The sequence below is a fragment of the Nannospalax galili genome, unplaced genomic scaffold (assembly GCF_000622305.1).
Source record: "Nannospalax galili isolate Female #2095 unplaced genomic scaffold, S.galili_v1.0 scaffold641, whole genome shotgun sequence".
NCBI lineage: Eukaryota > Metazoa > Chordata > Mammalia > Rodentia > Spalacidae > Nannospalax > Nannospalax galili.
In genome coordinates, this window is record NW_008345311.1 from 4,080,180 (window position 1) to 4,104,348 (window position 24,169).

Sequence of the window (24,169 nt, forward strand, 5' to 3'; positions counted from 1 at the left end):
AAAAGAAAATCAAAGCACCTCCAAATCAACAATGTCAGAGATGAAAGGGGAAACATGACAACAGACATCAAAAAGAACCAGAATATTATAACAGAATACTTTTAAAACCTATACACTACCAAATTTGAAAACCTAAAAGAAATGGACAGATATCTAAAAGCATGGGAACCACCAAAACTAAATCACGAAGAGATTAACATCTTAAACAGACCCATAACACAGAAGGAAATTGAAAGAGTAATACAAAACCTCCTGAATGAAAAAAGCCCAGGAACATATGGATTTACAGCACAGTTCTACCAGACATTTAAAGAGGGTCTACATCCAATACTACTTAATTTATTCAAAAAGATAGAAATGGAGGGAGAGCTTCCAAATGCCTTCTACAAAACTAGCATCTCTCAAATACCAAAGCCAGGTAAAGATACAACCAAAAAAGAACACTACAGACCCATATCCTTAATGAACATAGATGCAAAAATTCTCAACAAGATACTTGCAAACCACATACAAGCACACATCAAAAAGATCATCCACCATGATCAAGTTGGCTTTATCCAGAGATGCAGGGATGGTTCAATATATGTAAGTCAATAAATGTCATAAATCATATAAATGGACTCAAAGACAAGAACCACATGGTCATCTCAGTAGATGCAGAGAAGGTCTTTGACAGAATTCAACATGAATTTATGTTCAAAATATTAGAGGGAATGGGACTGGAGAAAACATACCTCAACATAATTAAAGCTATGTACAACAAACCCACAGCCAACATCATTCTAAATGGAGAAAAACTGGAAGAATTCCCATGAAAATGAGCAACCAGAAAAGGCTGTCCACTATCTTCACTCCTTTTTAACATAGTGCTGGAAACTCTTGCAAGAGCAATAAAACAAGAGAAGGAAATTAAAGGAGTAATAATTGGAAAAGAAGAGAGCAAATTATCCTTATTTGCAGACCACATGTTATTATAGCTGAGACACCAAAAATTCCACCAGAAAACTCCTAGAAAAGAATAACACTTTTAGTAAAGTGGTAGGTTGCAAAATCAATCTACAAAAGTCTGTTGCATTTCTATATGCCAATAACAAGCAATCAGAGAAAGAGTACATGGAAACACTCCCCTTCACAATAGCTGCAAAAAAGGTAAAATATCACAGAATAAACCTGACCAAACATATTAAAGACCTCTACAATGAAACTTTTAAATCTTTAGAGAAAGAGGTTGAGGAAGATGTCATAATATGGAAGGATCTCCCATGCTCATGGATTGGAAGAATTAATATTGTGAAAATGACAATTCTACCAAAAGCCATGTACAGATTCAAAGCAATGCCAATCAAAATCCCAATGACATCCTTTACAGAATTGGAGAAAAACATCCTAAGATTCATATGGAAACACAAAAGACCTTGGATAGCCAAGGCAACCATGAGCACTAAGAACAATACTGGGGGGATTTCTATACCAGATTTTAAACTATTACAGAACTATATTCATAAAAGTAGCATCATGCTGGCATGAAAATCAACCCATATGTAGATCAATGGAACAAAATTGAAGACCAAAATATGAGTACACGCAATTTCTGCCACCTGATATTCGACAAAGGGGCCAAGAACATTAACTGGAGGAAAGACAGCATGTTCAGCAAATGGTTCGGGCAAAACTGGATCTCCACCTGTGGAAGAATGAAATTAAACCCCTATCTTTCACCTCGCACAAAAGTCAACTTCAAATGTATCAAAGACTTGATGTGAAGACTGAAACTCTGAAACCGTTAGAAGAAAACATTGGCAGCAACCTACAAGATATGGGAGTAGGAAAGGATTTTCTAAACCAGACATCAATTGCTCAGGAAACAAGGTCAAGAATCAACAAATGGAGCCACATTAAACTAAAAGCTTCTGTACATCAAAAGAAGCATCCAAGGAAGTGAAGAGAAAACCCACAGAATGGGAGAAAATCTTCACCAGCAACACGTCTGACAGAGGTTTAACTTCCAGGATATATAATGAACTCAAAAAAGCAAAGAACCAAGAAAAGAAATAACCCAATTAAAAGAGGGGCTTAAGAGCAGAATGGAGAGTTCCCAAAAGAAGATAGCTAAGAAGCATCTTAAAAGATGTTCAACATCGTTAGTAATTAGAGAAATATGAACTGAAAACACTTTAAGATTGCATCTTACCCCATTCATACTGCCTAAGATCAAGGGACCAAATGATACCAAATGTTGGAAAGGATGTGGGGAAAGGGGAACACTCATCCACTGCTGGTAGGATTGCGAGCTTGTTCAACCTCTATGGAAAGCAGTGTGGAGAACTCTTAAAAAACTATAAATGAACCTTCCATTTGACCCAGTTATACCTCTCCTTGGCGTATACCCAAAGAACTCATCCTATTGCAGAGACACTTGTACATCCATGTTTGTTGCTTTTCTTTTCACAATAGCTAAGAGATGGAAGCAACCTAAGTGTCCCTCAACTGACAAGTGGATAATGAAAATGTGGATCATACAATGGAATTTTCTACCATGAGGGCAAAATGTTCCCATCTATGAAGAAGGGGTAAACACTTTAAACCAAGTTTCCTGGTTCCTTAATCTTAGATTTTCTAACTTCCAATACTGTGAACACTACATTTATTTGGTAAAAAAGTACTTAGTCTAAGAAAATTTGTTAAACCAGCTGGCACATATTAAGACTCAAAACTCATAAATAGAATAAAAATACAAAATATGATGAAAATGAATAATTTAAAGATAATCTTAACCACGAATATAAACACAAATATACTAAACAATATATTAGAAATACATCTACACACTGACAAATTAGAGTCAAATTTCTTCTATCTTCAGATACACCAAATGCAAGGATGGTTTAATATTCTAGAAACCAAAAGCCTACATATGTCTTTTATTATTAATTCCACTGAAAAATTAATTAATGAAATGTAAGAAAAGACTGAGAATTAAATTGTCCCTGTGTCATAAAGACTACTGAAACTACTTTGTGTGTGTGAAAGAGAGGGGGAGAGAGAGAGAGAGAGAGAGAGAGAGAGAGAGAGAGAGAGAAAGAGAGAGAATATGTCTAGCTGTATAGCTAATGGCTGCATAACAAAAATCACAGTGCCAGGAAAGGAAAATTACCTTTGAATTGTTGGTAAGTATCCTCCAAAAGACTACCAAAGCAAGAGATGTTATTGCCACAGTTCTTGATTGCCTTCCAGGACTTAATGGTAAGACCCAATTGCTGAAATCATGACATATTTCAGACACAGGAATTGGAGCTATTCAGCTGGAATTGACTTGGAAGCCTTCTCACTGATCTTATAGTATCAGAAGATACTGTGCAATCTGCCAAGGAAGAAAATCAATCAATGATCCCCAACAGCTGAAAAGTGTACAAATCACAACAATGTCTGGTTCAGCAAATTATCTCTATTGGTCCATTAATGGAACTTTTACCTTGGGGTTAATCAATAGCTGTCTAGTTGCACTTAATGTTCACTCAATAGGAATGAATTTAGTCATGGTCCTGTACCATAGCGAAGTACACATGGTTGGAGAGGTCATAGACCCTAGAGAAAAACTTACTTCTGTCACTTTCCTAGACAAATATAATTTGTTGTCACTTTCTTAGACCAATATAATATAATATAATAATATTTGAAGTATACATTCTTATGTTTGCATACAAGTGTACCTCTCACCACTCATCTAAGAAACTGCTTTTCACAGCAGATGGAGACTATTACAAAGCTTTAAAACTGGAAATAAGTTACTAGAAGTTTTCCAGAACTACGTGATACAGCGAAATGCAAACTCTACACATAAGGCGCAGGAAATATCACAGAAGAAAAGACAGAAAGAGTGTAAGAGCAGAGAGACAAGACACCTGTTCCTACTAAATGCATTCTAGATATGATAGGGAAGTTACAATAATGAGATCTTTGAAGTATGATAGTCAAAAAATGTCTGAATAAGGACAAAATCAGTTGACATGCCAAGGTGGATGTGGGATTTTTCATGAGATCCCAACTCTTGATGAAGACTTACAGGCAATCAATGGAAACTGAGGGGGAGATAAACAGTTTTCTCCAGAGACTTGATCTCTGAGAGGTTGTCTTATTGCAAGTGGGTAGCCATAAATACAGGTACACACAAGCACCTCTAATTGACGTGTGTGTGTGTGTGTGTGTGTGTGTGTATGTAACAATAATAAAATAGAGGACAAGAAATCGAGAGGTACTGGGGGCATAGGAGGAGTTGTAGGAGGTCTGGGATTGGTAGAAATAATGTAAGTATAATACTCATTTGTGGAACTCTCAAAAAGATAACATGAAATTTATAAAACAGAAATTCCTGAACTTAATAAATATTGACTTCAAGATATGATTAAGAACTATACATGGATGAGTGACTCTTGAAATATTTTCATTAAAGTCAAGAATAAGCAAATAATTCATAGTATAATTAATATTATTTTCATTCAATATTATATGAGGATATCTGACTTACACAATCAAAAAAGATAAAAAATAATATAAGGAAAAATTAAATGTGGAGCATTTGAATATTGTAAGCTTATCTCCATATGGATCCCAAACAAAATTTATTATACTCTTTTAAAACTAAATATTGTTGTATATATGATCAATGTACAAATTGTACATTCATATATTCAGGAAATAACTGCAAAACAAAATAAAATTTTCAGTACTATTTACAATAGACAATGTATACAAATATTTAAAAATATAACTATTGTAAAAAGACTGGTATAAAAAAATTTAAAAAATTAAAAGAGGATGTAAATGGCTAGAGAAATGTAAATATTCATGTATTAGGTTTATGGGGGGAAATTGATATTATAACAATTATATTTTCCTACAACTTAATCCATATATCCAACAAATTTTTCATAATCCAAGAGTATTTTTTTACATGAAACACATATTTACTGAGCTTCTCCTAAGTGTCAGACACTATTCTAAGTGCAAACAAAACAAACTTCCCTCTTCTAAAGCTCACATAACATACTCATTATTAACCATAAAGGACAAAGTGTAAACGAGTGTATACCATATGCCATCATTTGAATTTTTATGGGGGATTTAATTTCACAAGAATAGTCTGTATTTAAAAGGATTTACAAAAATACTACAATGGTTCCTTTGGAAAATGGGACAAATTTAGTACCTTGATGAAGGGAAATTTACTGTTTATTGTCATTCTAATTTGTGATATTTGAATGAGTTTATTCTACATTTTCACACAATTTTAAGCTATAAAACTGTTCCAGAATAAAAGTGCAGTGATGTGAGCAAAACAAAAATCTTATTTTTAAGTTAAAAATATTACTGTATATGTTCAGAATGAAAGAAAAACTTACTTAAACAGAAAACTACATGAAAAATATTTGCTTATTGCTGTTAACTAGCTGCTAAATAGGCTAAAGCATCTCTGGTAAATATAATAGAAGTGTATTCTCTAGATCAAGAGAACTGATAGTTCCAATTTTCAGTGTATGAACTCAGTCATCCCAGGATGGATTATGATTATGTAATAAATTAGGAGAGCACCACTCAAGGAAGAAGATCCAAGAGAAAGACAAACTAATAAATTAACTGAGAAATCTTTGTTTCTATTCGTTTGTTTGTTTGTTTATGAAACAAATTCTTATGCATCCCAAACTCATTATGTAGCTGAGAATGACCTCACACTACTGATTTTCCTGCCTCTATTTCTCAGAGTATTGGGATTACAGACATCTGAGTTGGGCCTGATTCTTCTCTTTTTTTCAAGGATTAGTTTCTAAAAGGAAGACAAAGAAAATGAGAAAATTATCTTCTCATATATGAAGAAAACAGAGCTATACTTATTTGTTCAAGTAGCACTACCAGGACCTCTATAATTAGGAACTGATGGTAATAGGCTCTGTAAGAATGCTCGAACAGCCTTTTTGTAAGGGGAAAGCAGACTGGGAGAAAAAAGAGAACATTTATGGTCTACCTTCATGCTAGACTCATTGTGCACATAATATTAATCCTTACAGTCATCCCATTTTCCAGAGGAGAAAATGGAGACTCAGTAATGACTAACTTCACCTAAGGCCGACTCTAATACATTCCTTTCTTTCTTCCTTCCTTCTTTCTGTCTCCATTCCTTCTTTTCATTTTCTCCTCTTCCTCCTTTTCCTTTTTCAACTTGCCATCTACCTTCTTCTTTTTCTTCTATAGTTCTGGAGATCAAATCTGGGGTCCTGTGGATGATAAACACACTGAATTCCATCATGAGCTAGGGCAAATATTTAAATACAATTTGCAACAATGTACTTATTTGGCTCCACACATTCTCTTTTGCCCCTCTGATTATGATGATGATGATAATGATGATGATGATGATGATGATGATGATATTAAATGTGATTAAAATGTTTGTTCTAAAGCATAGATCTGATCATCTTACCTTCCTTTCCTGCTTGAATGTCTTTGCTCAGCTTACCAAGTCTTTCATGATCTGGCTCTAGTTTAAATTTATAGTCACTCAGAACTACATTGTGTCCATAGAAACTAGTTTTAATGTTTTACTTCTCATTATTTTAATTTTAGGTGTATGAGTGTATTGCCTCCATGAATGTAAGTGCATCTGTGTTGTGCTGTGCCCTTGAAGGTCAGAAGAGGGTATCAGATCCCACTGGAACTGGAGTTATGGACAGTTGTTAGCCACCATGTGGGTGCTGGGAACTGATCCCCGGTCCTCTACAAGAAGAGCCTATGCTCTTAATTGCTGACTCTTCAGTCCTCACAGAGACTATTTTTAATAACACAAATATAGACAAAAATAAGAAACTTCCATTCTCTATTCTCTGTATGTGACTCTCCTCCATTATCAGAATCTATCCCAATACATTTTCTTTGAACTATTTTTGTAATTCTTTGTAAATCATAGGTAATAAGACACGTAAATTCTACCTTGTCCAGCAGTGATTTAATTGATTCTCCCTAAATCCTTGCCAAGTCCCACCCCACATTTTGTCTATTTGTACTTTATTTCAGTAGTCCTTCATTCCATATAAATCTCTGTTGTTTTGGCTTTTCTTTTAAAACAGTTCTACATCTTCTGATTTGTTCATCTAATATGACTGGAATAAATTCTTCTATATATATTTACTTTTATGGTTCCTTTATGGTTACAACTTAAAATTTTTGAAAATTGTATTTTAACATATGCTATATTCTCCTCTTTGTCACATATTTCATATTTCTAAGCCTTCATATAGTCTGTTTCCTCTGACTTAAAACAGCTTTATAATGCCATTTTGCCTGTCCATTAAATCATTCTTTAATGAGAGGGAAAAGAACATTATCAGGAAGAAATCATCTATGCCAGGTCTGTGATATACCAAAAGGCATGACTTTTCCAAGAAGCAGCTGCCTGTGACATTTTCTACCACTCTGAAACAAAATGGTCTATTTCAAAGAAATGAACTTTATGCCAGTGGATAAATTCAAGTAGTACCTGGCTTTCTACTCATTAAGGGTGCCATATGATGAGTGTCTAGCAATAAGAGTGTTACAGGGAGAAATAGTTTTTTTGCAGTATAATATAACCACATTTATTAACAATGCATTCCAATATCATGTGACAAATTTCAACAGTGTAAAACCACCGCTACTTTTGCACCAATTTAATTCTAGTTTTTTCCTCACGACTTCTGCTAAAAAATATTTAATTTACTAATAATATAGTCCTTCTAGAACCCTTCCTGGAAGATTTGATGGTTACATTTTTATAAAGAACTTGAGGTCAAACCCAGAAAGGGCAGTAGAATCCTGACCAGAATCTGGCTCTGTCTCTGCCCTTTGTATTACTTAGGGTTTTTTAAAAATATGTATTTTTTATTGAATTTTTGTGCATTTCATACAAAACATCTTGGGATGGATTAAAGGTAGAAATATTTTGACCCTTGTTGAAATGGCAATGAATAATATTTATGATGGACTGGTGCTGTATCTCAGATGATAGCGTTCTTGTCTAGCATGCAAAAAGCTCTAAGTTCAATCTCTAGCACTGTATAAACTGGGAATAGTGGTATATAACTGTTACTCTTGCCTCAAGAGGTAAAGGCAGGGAGATCAGGATCAGGATCAAGGTGATCCTCAGATACATAGCGAATTTGAGGCCTTCCATAGTAACATAATATCATCTCAAAAATGTGAAATAGTATTCAAGACTGGTATAAAGGTAGCCAGGAATGGTTATAATGCTGAATAATGCAAAAGTAAATGAATATTTACTGAGGAAAACAGCATGGGTGGATATTGGTGGATGGAAAATTACTAAAAGGAAACTTCAGAGATAGGAAGATTCTTATTAAAGTCACTCAATAAATAGGATCCTTGATAAAGGCAGGCCAAGGATTTAGATATCAAGCATAAAGGACAAGGAAAATTTGATCAGATATCAAAGCTAGGGAGATAACAGGATTCTTTGTAAAGACTGGGTTTCAAAGTCCAAACACAGGACAGACACTAAGGTTGTGTATTGCTTAGTCAGAGGAATTTCATTAAAATTTTGTCCAGAATAACGTTTTTGCCAAGAGATAGCTTGGAATTAGCAATCCATATAGTTTGTTCCAGCTCTAAGGTGATTGAAATGTGATGTATTAATGCCAAGTTCACATTCTATGAACACTGAGACAAAGGGAGCCTGGAATAATGCAAACCATATCCTTGAAAGTCTCCCACAGGTTTGTGATAGCAACCAATTTTGTCTTTCTGGTTTGGACATATTAACTTCCAAGTGAAATCCAGGAACCAAAGCACAAAGATGGATGTGAATTCTAGGGCTTCCTTGATGGACTCCTATTGTGAATTTCTTAGTGAACAGCCCCATGTAGTTTTAACTGAAGCTGCTTCTTTCCATTTGTTTGGGCAAGTCACATCAGTGATTTGCTAAAGAAGGAAGGGAAATGAGCTCAATGAAATGGAGCAAACAGCTTGCAATAGATCCATCTTTTTCCAGACATGTACTTCTTTGACTTCTGTCTGAGAAGGTGCCAGAGCTAACACTTAGGGCAAAAAACTCAGACAGCCTAGACATTTGACAGGTACAACTAAGTAGGATGATGCATTTCTTAAGCATAGAGTCTCATGCCTCTCTTCCTTGCACCTCGGGAGGCAGAGCCAAATCCATCACAAAAAAAGAGTGACAGAATTGTCATTAAAATCCTAAAAATGGCTCAAAACTTTCATACCTCCCTATTCTACTCCAAGTTTAGAGCAATTCCAACATCGGAGTCACCCCTTTACACTGAAGCGTTAAAACCAGATTACATCTAAAATAGTGCATGGGAGGAGGTAACTCATTAGCCTTCATGAACAAGCTACATATCTTTGATTAAAGTGCTTTCCATCTGTGCCTTTCACAGTCACAAAAAGTAAGAGGCTTAGACTAAAGTAATTGAGCTCTTGTTTTATATATCTCTGTATTTTCTGCCCAGAAAGGTATTCTTCATCAACTACTAAGTGCTACCTAATTAATAAGATTCAGAACAATTTGCAGTGGAAGCCAATGAGAAGGAGAAACTACCAAGACAGTTGTCACTGTATAGGTTCAAGCCTGCCTGGTAAGGGCACTTTAATCAGGAGTTTTATGTGACTACAGGACATTGTGAGCTGGAAAATCAGATGACAAGCAGTTTATGGAGTGTATTAGCATCATAGTATATTAAACGACAACCTATTTATTTCATGGATTTTCTTTTTTAATATTTTATTATTTTTATGTGTACAAGTGTATTGCATTCATCTATGTGAGTGCACCCATGTAGTGCAATGCCCTAGAGGTCAGAAGAGGGCTTTGGATTCCCCTGGAACTGGAGTTAAGGACGGTTTGTAGCTGCCATGTAGGTTCTGGGAATCAAACTCAGGTCCTCTGCAAGAGCAGTCAGTGCTCTTAACCACTTAGTCATCTCTCCAGTCCCATATTTCATGTTTCTCAAAAATATTTTATTATTTTTATTTTGTGTGTATGTGTATATTGCCTGCATGTAGGTAAGTGTACCCGTGTTGTGCAATGCCTGTGGAGAACAGAAGAGACTGTCAGATTCCCTGGAACTGGAATTACAGACAGTTGTTAGTTGCCATGTGGGTGCTGGGATTCGAACGCACATCTCCTTCAAGAGCAGTCACTGTTCTTAACAGCTGAGCCGTCTCTCTAGAATCTTATTTAATAATTTTTGTATTTCTAAGACTTCTTTTTCCAAATTCACACTTATATATGTACACATTCTCTCTTATTTATAATAAACTATAATTTTAATTTAAGTAATCATCTGGCATTGGTAGTTGTCCAGCTAGCAAAAGTTATCACAGCAATACTTTCAGATTTATATACAGAGTAATAAGCTTAGAGATTAAAATAAAGGTTTGATGTGTGTATCCGTGTGCTTGTTCATGTGGGTGCATATGTGCATGTGTATACAGGTGCATATGTACATGAGTGTGTATTCAGGTGGAGAACAGAGGACAATTTTTGGTGTTTTTCCTCAAGTGTCATGCAAAGTCTCTCACTGACCTAGAGCTCAGCAAGTAGGCTAGACTGGCTGGCCAGCAAGTTCAAGAAATCACTTGTCTCCAGCTTTTTGACATACATTATTGGACTAGAATTCAGGTCTTTCCCTTTGAACAATGAGCAGTTTGCTGGGTAAGCCATAGTCCAAGCCACAAGAAAGGTGTTTTCATTGCTTTCTTTTGTTTGATAAAGAGACTCTTTATAGGTTATCAGAATAATGTGGCTCAGAGTAAGAAAGCACAAGTCGATTTACCTTAAACTCAGTTCACACCAGGCCTGGTAGTACACACCCTTAATACCAGCACTCAGGAGGCAGAGGCGGGAAGAGCTCTGTGAGACTGACGCCACGTTGTTCCACACAGCATTTGCAAGCCAGACAGATTGATCCTGTCTCAAAAACAAACTACAGTAAAATTATTTCATGTTAGATCAATTTAATTTTGCCCAGGGATACATATTTCAGATCTCTAATAAAGAAGAAGGCAACAGTTGATAGTTTAAGGAAGTTTCCAAATTGTCCCCCAGAGTTCAGATGGTGAAAGGACTTGGATTAATTAGACTCTTGTGGTGGCCTGTGGTTGAAGTTGCTTTCTATTTATCATTGTATCTCATGTTCACAAAGTTCAGTAATATGTTTTTTAGAATACTTATAACTTGACAACATAAATCTTGTGGATCAGGGCTGGTGAGAAGGCTTGGTGGTTAAGAGTATGTCTGCTCTTCCAGAGGACCAGGGTTCAATTTCCAGCAGATATCAGGTAACTCAGAATCACCTATAATTCCAGATTCACAGGATCCTATTCTTTCCTCCATGGACACCACATGAATTTGCACATATTCACACACAGACACACATACATACAAGTAAATAAAAACACATTTTTTGGTCTTTTTGAGACAGGGTATCCCTGTAGCCCCAGATGTCCTGGAACTCACTATGTGGACCAGGCTGGCCTTGAACTCACAGAGATGTGCCTGCCTCTGCTTCCCAAGTGCTGGTATTAAAGTTGTGCACCACCACGCCCGGCTAAAAAATACCATAATTTTTAAACCTCTTGGATCAAAGTGCACTTGTTTTTCTCTTAATCATTTGGATATTGTTTTTAACTAAAGGAATACATTTTCTTTAAAGTGAAGACACTCCTTCATCCTGGCTTGTCATCTTCGGGTATTTGAGACTATGGACTGGGGATTGTGACTGAAAATATTTTAGATGTGCAGTGCTGATTGATACAAATAAATGCTCAATTCTAACAAAACAACAGCATGCAATACTGAAAGACATTAGAAGTACCCTGATATAAAACATGGTTGGATCTAGATCCAGTTTCTTCATTCTAAATATCATAAGGTTGTGAATATGAAAAACCAAAGGATACTGTAAAACTACCAAGGGAGAAAACCTATAAATGGTCATATCCAGCTGTAAAGCCTACTAAACAACAAAGACTGGTCTAGCAAACTATTTCTATTTGTACAGTAGTGACACTTTAATCCTGGGAGTAATCAACAGCTATCTAATTGGAATTAAGGGCTGTTCAATGAAAGGAAACTCATGCGTGTTTCTGCAAGTATGGCCAAATACACGTGGCTGGAGACAACATAGATATTACAGAAAAAAACAATTTTTGCTATGTGGCTAGACCAATTTATTTTCTTCCATTATTCTAAATATGCACCCTGATATTTACAGAAACATGTACCTTTCAGTCTTCATCAAAGACACTTCTTTTGGCAACAGATGGAGACTATTATAGAGTTACAGAAGTGGTCAAACAGAAAATAAGTGACTGTGAGTTGCTTGACCCTAAGTGACACATTTCTAAGGAAATCTTTACACATAGGATTAATGCATCTCTTGACACTTACCAGAGAAGTTACCTTCTCTGGTGATTAACACAGAAACTTGTAATTGGCCAATGTGCAGAGAACAAGAGACCATACAGTGCTTGTCCCTCAATAGGACACCTTTTTCAAAGACCTACCTCCCAAGGCTCAATGATCATTGCAGAAGAGGAGGCAGGAAGATTGTAAGAGCCAGAGGGGTAGATGACTACAAGGAAATAGTGTCTTCTAGACAGCTGGTCAGTTAAACAAATGAACTCATAGCAATGCTGACAGCATGCACAAGTCCCATGAAAGCTCAACCTAGACAAAATCCCAGCATAGACATGAAGCAGTGAGTAATATATCCCAACCCAACTTAAGGAACTTTTGGTGATGACCACTGGGAGGAAGAAAGACAGTGTCATACAGGGATGGGACTCTTGGTGGGCTCAGTGGATGTATCAATACTGAAGGACATTTGAGGACATGAATCAGACTCTCTATGTCATATTATATATATTTGAATTGGATGGAGGTGCATTCGGGAGGAGGTACATATAGGGGAGAGGATCTGAATGCGACCAAACTATATTGTATAAAAATCATAAAAATTCAATGAAAAATAAAATTTCATTAAAAAAATCCTCTTAGAAATCCAGTTTTGAAATGTCTGATTTTAAGTGTTATCTCTTACAGGATATAAACAAGGTCCATATCAAAAACAAAGTATATCTTTTGTCTTTATATACCTGACCACTGAAGAAACGGTGAAGAGAAAGAGAATGAAAGAAAAAGAAAGAGTGAGTACAGAGGAAGGGACAAGGACAAGAAATGACAGAAGGATTTTGATGTTTGCCAAAGCCTGAGAAGGAGAGATTTAAAACACCATTGTTTTTTAATAATATAACATTTAAATTATTTATTTCATACACTATATTTTAATTATATTCCCCCACCTTCCTACTCACCCAAGTTCCTGTCCTCGTTTTTTTTTCTTTTTGGTTATCCTTTCTTTTTGGGTGTTTAAGGCCATACAGCTGGTCCAGATAAACCGATTTATTTTTACTCTTAAGGTCATTTGAGGATCTGTTCCTCAGGGGTCACGTGGGCTTGGGAGGAGCCCCTGGTTCCTTTCTTTTATCAGCTCAACCTATGTGAAGATAAGTCAAAGGTCCTGCTCGACCATGGTTAGCTTCATTTTTAAAAGAAGTGCAATACTTTACATTTTAACAGTAGGTAAAAATGGACAGAATTTAATTTCTATATATAAAGTACATCGATACAGACATTCCTTATATACTTCCTTTTTGTACTTAAAGAATATGTCTAAATGTTGCTGTGTAGTTTACCTTTTTAGTCTTTTGAGAATTAAATTAGCTCATATGTGTAAAGTGCTTACAGTAGTTTTAAGCACTTAAAACTCAATGCACGGATGTTGTTATTATTGTCACCATAATATCTTTGCCAACATAGACTTACAGGGTATTATCATTTATTTTTAATATGCATTGACAAAAAACTTTAAATGTCATTAATTTGCTCTCAGTTACACACCTAAATAAGATCATTTGACCTGTGAACTAAAAGATAAACTTTAAGTTTACTCTGATACCCCTGGGAACTAAATGTCCCTCATCTCTAATAAAATCTAAATACCTTGACAAACAGTTGCATTTTTTTTATGACTCTAAGTGTCTTTTGCCAAGTAAATATAACAATGTACCAGATTGCTTAGTGTTATTTCTTCTGAGAGAGCCGTGTACCAAGGACAAATAAAATTTGCGTCCTTCTTCATGTGGATATTCTAGACTCTGACCATACAAGACAATAATTCATTTTTTCCTTATAAACATGTAAAGTGGTACTATCCTCAAACATTGTGGTTTATACACTGGATATGTACAACATCCCTATTCATCTGCTCTTCAACTGACCCTGCCAAAAGAGTTGACTCTAGTCCTACACAATTACAATGTCAGATATTGACAACCATGCACAAGACTGAAAGAAAATGAACAAGTACACAGCTTTATTTATGTTTTCTAATTTTTAAGCCTAAACATAGGTCTTTGTGACTATATTAAAGAAAGGTCACATGGGTAAAATAGATTCTTCCTCTTGTGAGAATAGTAAAATGATAGGCCTCTCTATTTTCCCAACACTGTCACTGGGTGAATAGAACTAATTATGTATTATCCAAGGGGTAAGCATTTGAAATCAGGAATTTGGGTACTGTAGTCATGCATTAGCCAAGGTTGCAGGAAGAAAAAGAAATAAGATGCATGGGTGTATAAGTGTATCTGTGTGAGTGTGTTTGCTCATTTATCTCATACAGTTCTGGAAGCTGAGATGTTCAGACAGAAAAAAGTCTAATGGTATAGTTCAGGTCCAATCTGTAAGTCTGAAAACCAGGAAAATCAATGATATACATTAGAGTCTGAGCATGAGTTCAAAGATAGAAGGCTGACATTCTATCTCAAAGACAGTCAGTCAGAGAAAAAGAATCATTTTTTCTTACACATAATTTAATTCAGTTCAGTCTAATAGATTGGATGAAGGCTGTCTACATTAAGGAGGGCCATATATTTTAGTAGGCTTGCCAGTTCAACTATTAATCTCATTCAGAATGCTAAATGTTGGTCAAAATGGATGGCCATATTAAAGAGTAATCTGTACACTTGTTCACACTCTGGCCTTCATTCTTGTCCACCAACATCTTTATTCACTAGCATCAATATAACCCAAAGTTTGTTATCTCTTAGCACATCCTATTTGCCCTATCAAGTGTCAGTAATAGGATTATTTAATGGTAACAGTGTAAGAATCTGAGACAGTTTCCTGAACTCATTAACTTTACTCGCTGGCTGAGCTTCCTTCAAAAATGTTGAATACTCCACTTTCACTTTTCTCATCTACCACTTGATAATGCTGGGGTCTGGCAAACACCTTAATGACAAACATCAATTCAGTCTAGAAAGGAGGTTCTTAAAACTTATAAAAGAGGCCCCTGCTGGCAGTATTAGAAATGAAACCACCACAAGACAGTTACACATATATAGAAGATAAACTTGATAAAATGCACCGAAGTCTTTTAATTCTGTTTTTTCTCCCAATTTCCTTTCCTAATATTAATATTCATTCTCCAGATAATTTGGTTCATGCAGGCACTGTAAGAATGAAAGAGTGTATGAAACACTGCATTAAAAATAGGTACTCTCTTAACAGATGGTACAGAACTGGGAGTTGAAGGGAGAAATCTATTGTTAGGCAACATTTCAAATAACAAAAATCGTTCATAAGGGCTTGGGAAGAAAATTTTGTTTTGGTACAAAATCAGCAAATTACCTGGATGTCTTACACTATCTGACAATCTAAGAATGTCAAATTATCCACTGAAAATCTGGCTACGTAATCTGCTACTCCCAAGTGTACATTATTTGTTCAACAGATTTTCTGATCTCAAGTCTCTGAGAGGAAATTTAAAAAATGTTTTCCTCTAAAGAAAAATTGGCTTTTTTAAACAAAGGAGACTCTAGAAAGAATCCATAGGATGAAATACCACATTTCTCTGGAAATATTCAAGTTTCTCTTGGAAATAAATATAGATTCCTCTAACAAATGGTGTCTTCCATTTACATTGATTAATCATGAAAACTTCAATAAGTTACCACCAACTCTAGTATAATGTAACCATATTCCTTGCATCTAAAACCTTGAAAAGGTCTGTAGAATCTTTGTTGTATATAGAGAAAAATATGGGCCAAATTTGTTTATTCACAGCAGATTGAGCAACAAGTGATAAATATGGGAGGTTCCATTTTTTGTGGCCAGCTTTCATATTTGGACAGAATCAGTCCTTCCTGTTCTCAAGAGAATTGACTTAAGTTAAAGCCAACAGCACCCTCAATTTCTATTTTTCTGGCCATAAAATAATTATCACTAGTCATTGGTAAGATTCCAAATCATCTTCTGGACCACTTCCACTTTATTTTGGACAATAAGTTGAAAGGAAGCATATTAGAAGGAGTACAAGCTTTGGCATGAGACTGAAGTTTAATTTCTGGCTCATTCATTACTAGTTTTTATATGTTGATCAAACTATTTAACCTTTCTGAGTTTAATTTTCCTCATCTAAAATACAGATGACCTTACTTACCTACAAAATATTGTTTTGACAAATGACTTTTAAGGATGCAGTGAGCCTATTACAGTTACTGGCACCATATAATATGTCCAATAAATTGTTACTTCAAAATAAAAGGCATGCTACAAATTGGATGAATTTTGTAAGTGTAACAGAAAATGAAAAATCTGTCACAAATTCTACATGTTGTAGAATTTCATTCATGTGAAATACCCCAAATAGGCAACTCATACAGATAGAAAGTCAATTAGCAGTTTCTAGGGGTGAGGCAGGGTCAAATAAGGTAATGACTGTTAACGCACACGGGTCTTTTAAAATGGGGTTGATTGAAATCTTATTTTTTTCACTGTGCATTTATACCATTCACATTTACAGTGATTATTCAAGTGTGTAGGCTTAATGTGTGATTTTGGGACTTGTTTCGTTTGTCCTTTGCTTTCTTTTACACAGATTCTTTGGGATACTTGAATACTTAGTAGAGGACGAAGGTTAGGGCAGCTCAGCTTGCCTACATTAGCTTCTTGGTGGTAAGTGTGTCTGTCCTAGTATTTCTGCTGCTAATGCAGCCACCACTGCTATCCTTTGCTGCCTGAGAATCCAGCTTCCTCAGCCTTTCAATGTTGTCTGAAGTTCAACAGCTTCCCAGGAATCCTCCATGCCTTCACCACTGCTTCGGAAGTGCAGAGGCATCCATCTTCATGAACTGAGCAGCTAATGGTTTCTCAACATATCCAGCATGCAGGCCACTGTTGGTCTACCCAGCCCTTACCATGTAAGAGAATCTAATAAATTCTCTTTTGGAAGTTTATGTACTTTTATTAGATTACAAAGAGTTAGATTTCATAGCACATTTCTTTTTGGATTTGATATTTCTTTTCCTCCTTCTTCCCCATTCACACACCTTCCTTTCGGCCATCCCACAATAGCTGCTTTCCAATTTCATGTTACCTGTGTACTTTTCATCATCTCATTCTAAATTTTTATAATATATATTCATTATATTTTTTTCTATTACTCTAGAGAACCATGACTAATACTGTAAAGAATTTGCTTTTACTCTCTGGCTTCTTTCAGATTTTTTTGTGTTTTATTTTTCAGAATTATTATTATCTTAAAATCTTCATTTGAATATCTTTGGATTTACTTTGTTTAGGGTTCACACAATCCTATTTTCCTAATAATTATGTATTGATATTTGCTTTTAAATTTTGAGTTCTCAGAATAGCCAAGACCTATAAAACAATAACAAATGGTTGTGAGGATGTGGAGAAAGGGGGACACTTACTCACTGCTAGTGGGAGTGCAAACTGGTACAACCATTGTAGAAATCACTGTGGCAATTCTGCATAAAGCTAGAAGTTGATCTACCATATCACATAATCATATCACTCTTGGGCATATACTCAAAAGACTCTATACCCTACTACAGAAATAACCGTTCATTCATGTTCATCATTGCCCTTTTCATAATAGCGAGAAATTAGAAAAAAAACAAAACAAAACTAGATGTCCATCAACTGATGAAGTGAAGGCGCAGTACCTATTTATATACTATGGAATATTATTCAACTCCTGAAAATGAAATTAAGAAACTCACTTGTAAATAGATAGAACTGGAAACAATCATTCTGAGTAAGGTCACTGAGATACAGAAAGACAACATTCTCTCTTGTAGCCAGATATATTAGCTTTAAATCTTAGATGTGCATATTTCAACTTGAAGATCCAAAAAGGTCATGAAACAAAGAAATAAGCACAGTTAATCAGAGGACACTTCCTGGGAGGGGTGTTAGAATGCTGTGAAATGAAAGGAGAAAGGGGAACTTAAGAGTACTAAGTATTAAATGGGGTGAGAAATGGTAGGGTAGGACAGAAGAGCAAGTGTGGGGAGGGATAAATAACATTAAAGGCCGTTAGAAAAAGTCATATAAAAATCTCCCACTATAGAAACTTCTTAAAGCATATAGGTATGTCTTCCAAAAAGAAATTAAAAGGAGTTACCCTACAGCAGGGGAACATTGCCCCTTCTAGACATCTTAGACTAATAAAAACAAAAATCTCAATGGTGAGAATAGACTCTGTCTAGAAGTTGTTGACCAGGGGTAACATAGATCATCAAACAGTACTGGCAATTGCCTCTGCTCTTGGTCAGACAAAAGATCTTGCTGTTAACACCCTATTGCTGAAGACACTACATACATGATCTGTAAAATACATAAGGAAAAATCAAGCTGGTTCTGACATTTGTACCTCATTTTTACTGGCTAGCTTTCATCATGCTGGAAGGTGCCATGCAAGCAACCAAAAGAAAAAGTAATCATCACCATTTCCTAGCTCTAATCCTGGGGACTACAATAACACCTGGCCTGGCAATACACAACCACTGGTGCAATAGTGGCATGAATACTATTGGAGCAACCAACCATCCTCTAGTTGGATTTAAAATCTGCTTCATAGGATGGAACCTATATGTGACACTGATACCAGGCTTAGGAACCTGAGGCTAGATAGGTCACAGGATATAGGGGAGAGCTCAATATTAGTTTTCTACTAAACAGTTATCGTTTTAAACTGACTCTCAATGACTTTTTTTTTTTTTTTGGTCTTTTTCAGACAGGGTCTCCATGTAGCTCCTGCTGCCTGGAAGTTACTCTGTAGACCAGTCTGGCCTCAAACTCACAGAGGATCTGCTTGCCTCTGCCTCACAAGTGCTAAGATTAAAGGCGTGTACCAACACTATTATACCTATATATTAATGCATTCTCAGCTCTCACCAGAGAAATTTTTTCATGCAGCAGATGTTAGTTAACACAGAAACCTACATCTGGCCAATGTGCAGAGAACAAGAGGCAGCAGAGTGCCTATCCCTGAATAGGACACCTATACTAAATTTTGGCCTGCCATGGCTCAGGATCATTGTTTATGAGGGCACAGAAAGATTGTAAGAACCAGAAGTGGTGGATGATCACAAGGAAATAGAGTTTTCCAGACAGGCGATCAGTTTCATATATGAACTCACAGCAATGTTGGCAGCAATGAACATATCTCATGCAAGCTCAAATCAGACCAAACCCCAGGATAGATATCAGGAAGTGTGTAAGAAACCCCAACCAATCCTAAGGAATTTTTGGCAATAAATGATTGCTGGGAGGGGAGAAACAGTCTCTTTCAAGGATGGATCTCTTGGTGGGTTAATCAGGCTTCAGTGGATGGAGCAACACTTAAGGGCATTTGGAGACACAAATTAGATTCTACACACCATATATATATATATATATATATATATGGTGTATATAATACATATGTATATATTGAATGCATTAAATTGGGTGGAAGGCAAGAAAGGTAGGTGCAGAAGGGGCAGGGGATCTAAATACCATCAAATTATAGGCTATGAATATGACAAAAAATTAATTAAAAATTTTTGAGTTGCTTTCTATACCTCTTTTTATAGGTGCTTATAATTTTGTCAATATTTTAAGTTTTCCAATAAATTAATGGTGCTTATTATAATATTTTCTTTTTGGGTGTCTTGCCTTATTCCCTTCTTGCTGATCCAATATGTCCCTAAATATGACAATTCTGTTTCCATGTCACATGTGTTCTATGATCCTCTTCACTCTTCATGTACAGTTCTCCCTTCTTTTTCCCCCTTTCTACCTCCTATCAACATGCACATATATGTACATATATACAAATTAAAATCTAGAATCTTCAGTAAAACGTGGTATTTGTCTTTTGGACTCTAGCTTATTTCAATTAACATAATGAGCTCTAGTTCCACCTTTTTGCCTAAAACTGTCATAATTTCATTTGTTTTTCTTTCTCACTGAACAAAAATCCATTGTGTATATGCACCACACTTGTTTTTATCAGTTCATGTGTTGATGAACACTGAGGCCAGTCCATTTTCTAGATATTGTGAATACTGCTATAGAACATGGACATAATATTTTACTCCACCCCTACCCTGTCCCTTGCTAACCTTGGACTCAGGCCTGCTTCAGTTCCTCTGCCTCAGATCGCTGGACTAACTTCATAACACAGACCCCCTAGCATAGTCTGCTAAGTTTCCCCCCCCCCCGACTCTTTCCTTGGCTCTTGATCTGCCTGACACAGATCAGCCCATTTAGGACTCTAATGGAGGTTACCACAGAATGCCACAACTGGTCACACACAGGCAATATACATATAGAGAGAAAACTAGTACATTCCTCAGCTCTCACCAGTGAAGCTTCCTTGTACAACAGAGTTTGATGAACACAGAAGGCCACAACTGGCCAAGTTTTAAATAATGAGAGACTGCAGAGACTGTACGTCCTCACATAAGACTCCTATATTAAATCTCACCCATCCATGGCTCAGGGACTATTGCAGGAGAAGAGTCAGAAAGATTGTAAGAGCCAGAGTTTCTTCATGAACACAGGGAAGGAGAGGCTTTCAGCCACTGGAAGTTTGCACATGTGAACTTGTGGCAAGGATGGCATTGAGCCCAGGACCCATTCCAGCTCAATCAGATAAGGGTCCAGAGTGGATTGAGGGAAATGGGTGGTAGGACAGCCCTATTTGGGAACTGTTGGAGACAGATTACTACTGAGTGAGGGAAAGTAGATCCTACTTACGATTTCTAGATAGGTTGACTAGACTCCAATGGATGAATTTGCCCTGAAGGACACCTGGGTACAAATGTTTGACTGGATAGGACTTAGTATGTATAGCAGAATACATGTGGTCTGTTGGGGGGTGTGCAGGGGCTAGAGTTAAGGAAGAGGTCTAAATTTATCAAGAACTGTTCTATGAAACGTATAAAGCTCATTTTTTAAAAACATGGACATATTACTTCTGTGGTAAGCTAACACACATGCCTATGGGTACACACTCAAGTGATATATATGGGTCATATTGCAGTCCTATCTTGGGTTTTTTGAGGACTTTCCCTTCTGGATTTCAAGTTTACATTCCCACCAGTAGTAAACAAGTGTTTCTTATTCTTCATATCCTAATCAGCACTGTTATAATTTCTCTTCTTGAAGATAACAATTCTTAATGGGGTAAGATGATATGGCTAAGGATTTTGAACACTTTCTAGAATATTTGTGAGACTTTAATTTTTTAATTATGTGTGTCTGTGTGTGTCTCTGTGGGAGTACATAAATGAGTGTGCAGGTACCTGTGGAGGCTGGAAGGCTGTGCCAGTTCCTCTGGAGCTAGATTTACACATAGTTGTAGGCTACATGACTTGGGTGTGGATAACTGAACTCCAGTTTTCTGGAAGATCAGCAAGTGTGCTTCACCACTGAGCCACCTCTCCACTCTCCGTTTTCTCATTGCTTATTGGCAATTTGTTATTATTCTTTTAAAAACTGTTTATTCAGTTCATTAACCCATGTATTGATTGGATGATGTTCTAATTTTGTTTCTGTTGATGTGATAAATTACTCTTACCAAAAGTACTTTGCAGGTGGGGCATTTGGATTATACTTCTAGATCACAATCCATCATTGAGGATAGTGAGAGTAGGATCTCAAGTAAAAACACTGAGCAGAAACCATGGAAAACTATTGTCTGCTGGCTTGCTCAAAGGCACATGCTTATGTAGTTTACTGGAGCAATCCAGGTACATTTTCCCAGGGAATGGTGCTGAATACAGTGGGCTTGGATTTCTTACATCAGTTAATAAGCAAAACAGTTCCCTACAGACATGTCCACAGTCCAATCTGATCTGTGGAATCACTCAAGTAAGACTCTCTACTCAGGTGTCTCTGGGCTGTGTCAACTTGACAGTCAAAACATTAGGAAAATCCACCCCTTGTCACCTTGAGACACATATCTCTATTTATTTTTATTGTTTTATTGAGATTTTTAAATTTCATACCTTTCTCACTCAAATCCAGAACCCCTCCTCCATCCGTGCCTTCCCCTATCCCTTCATGAAACCCTCTGCAGTCTGCCATACATACTGATTCCTATTCATTCAGGTGTTTGTACCCAAATGTCCTTCAGTGTAAATGTGTCACTTAACTCTACTCAGCCCTTCCAGTGGTCATATGTATGTCATACTCTCCCTCACACAGCAGCAATCAGTCTCAAACAGTTCCCAATATAGCGCTGGACTGCGACCTATTTCTTGACTCCCCTTTGTGCCCTTCTTTAATTGAGCTGACATGGGACCCTTGCTCAATGCCACCGCTGTCACCGGCTCACATAAGCAAGCCTCCTGTGGCCTGGAAGCCTCTACTTCCCTGTGTAAGAACCAGCCCTGGCTCTTACAATCTTTCCACCTCCTCTTCTGCAATGGTCCCTGAGCCATGGGTGGGTGGGGTTCCATATACAGTCCTATCCTACACTCTACAGTCTCTTATTCTCCTCTGTGTGTATCACACTCTGATATACATGAAAGCCTCACTGGTGAGAGTTGAGGGGTCCATTAGCCCTCTCTCTACCCCTTATTATGCTATGTTCCATGAGCCTTAGTTGTAGAGATTCAACTGCAGATATGTCACCTAGTATTGGGCATCTTCCAGGCATATGTTCTAGGGCTGGAGAGCTGGTGCAACCTCTAAAGGCTCAGACTCACAACCTGACATCACTTTAAAATTTTAACCTATCAATTTTTTCCCAAGAGTACATGCTGATATTTTAATATAAAATACCACCCAACTAGTTTAAACAGTTATATGATATGCAGTGTCAATGTTTCTCCAAGAGCCATAAACTGTCTAACAAAATCCCTATTTCCAGACAAAGAAAATCTCACTTTGAGCTGTTGGACAGGGGTGTCCAAAAGACTCTTAAAACAATATAGGCTATTACCAGGGCCATTTGTGGACACCCAGAACTTTAAGTTAAGGCCCTATTGTTGAAGGCACCACATACTTCAGACATAGGACATGAAATAATCAAGCTCAAACTGACCTGGAAGCCTCCTCCTCCTCCCTGAAGACCAACACTCATGGTGTTGGAGGTGTTATGCAATTTGCCCAGAGAGAAAAGTAATAATTTTTTTCCAACAGACAAGATTATTGTTTTATTCACCACAACAATGACCATATTTGCAAGATAGCCTTAAGGTTCAGTTTTTGTACTTTTATCTTGGAAGTAACTGGACTTAAGGCTCACACATTAAGGAAGGAATGACTGTTACTGTAAACCTAGACAAATACCCGTAGCTGGAGAGGTCATGGGCTCTAGAGGAGAACCTACTACTGCCAATTTAGTAAAGTAACAACTTTTCTAACTGTATACCAAACACTTATCCTTCTACCCACACATAAAGTAGGTCTTACCCCATACCAAAGAAACTTAGTTTTTGCAGTAGATTGAGCCTCCCCACAGAGATCCACAGCTGGTCAAAATGCAGTGAGTGTATGAATTGGGGGAGGCCAGCTCCAACTGGTATATCTACAACGAAACACCTACACCTAAGACTCAGGGAACATTGTAGAAGAGGATGTGGAAAAAAATATGAGTCAGAGAACTGGGATGTCAGTTGTGAGACAGTGTCTTCTAGATATTACAGGGATGTTGTTCTCATGAAATTTCAACAACATGCTTACCTAAATAAGACATGAATACTGACCATATCACTGAACATATCAATATTGACGGAGAAA

The 24,169-nt window shown here is 36.7% G+C and overlaps 2 long non-coding RNA genes across 2 annotated transcripts in view; both read right to left on the bottom strand.

Annotated features, from left to right (window-relative positions):
• Positions 1-6,192, bottom strand: part of LOC103740888 — a 138,575-nt gene extending 132,383 nt beyond the window's left edge. The window contains exons 1-2 of the long non-coding RNA XR_607562.2: positions 6,115-6,192; positions 3,155-3,361 (exon numbers count right to left, since the gene is read on the bottom strand). This is a non-coding gene — a long non-coding RNA (uncharacterized LOC103740888). The remainder of the gene's footprint in view (positions 1-3,154; positions 3,362-6,114) is intronic.
• A 44-nt stretch (positions 6,193-6,236) lies between these two features.
• LOC103740885 lies at positions 6,237-13,414 on the bottom strand. Its single transcript, XR_607561.1, has 3 exons — positions 13,381-13,414; positions 10,839-10,988; positions 6,237-6,269 (listed from the first exon to the last, which is right to left on the bottom strand). It is a non-coding gene; the product is annotated as an uncharacterized LOC103740885 (long non-coding RNA).
• Positions 13,415-24,169: the final 10,755 nt, after the last annotated feature.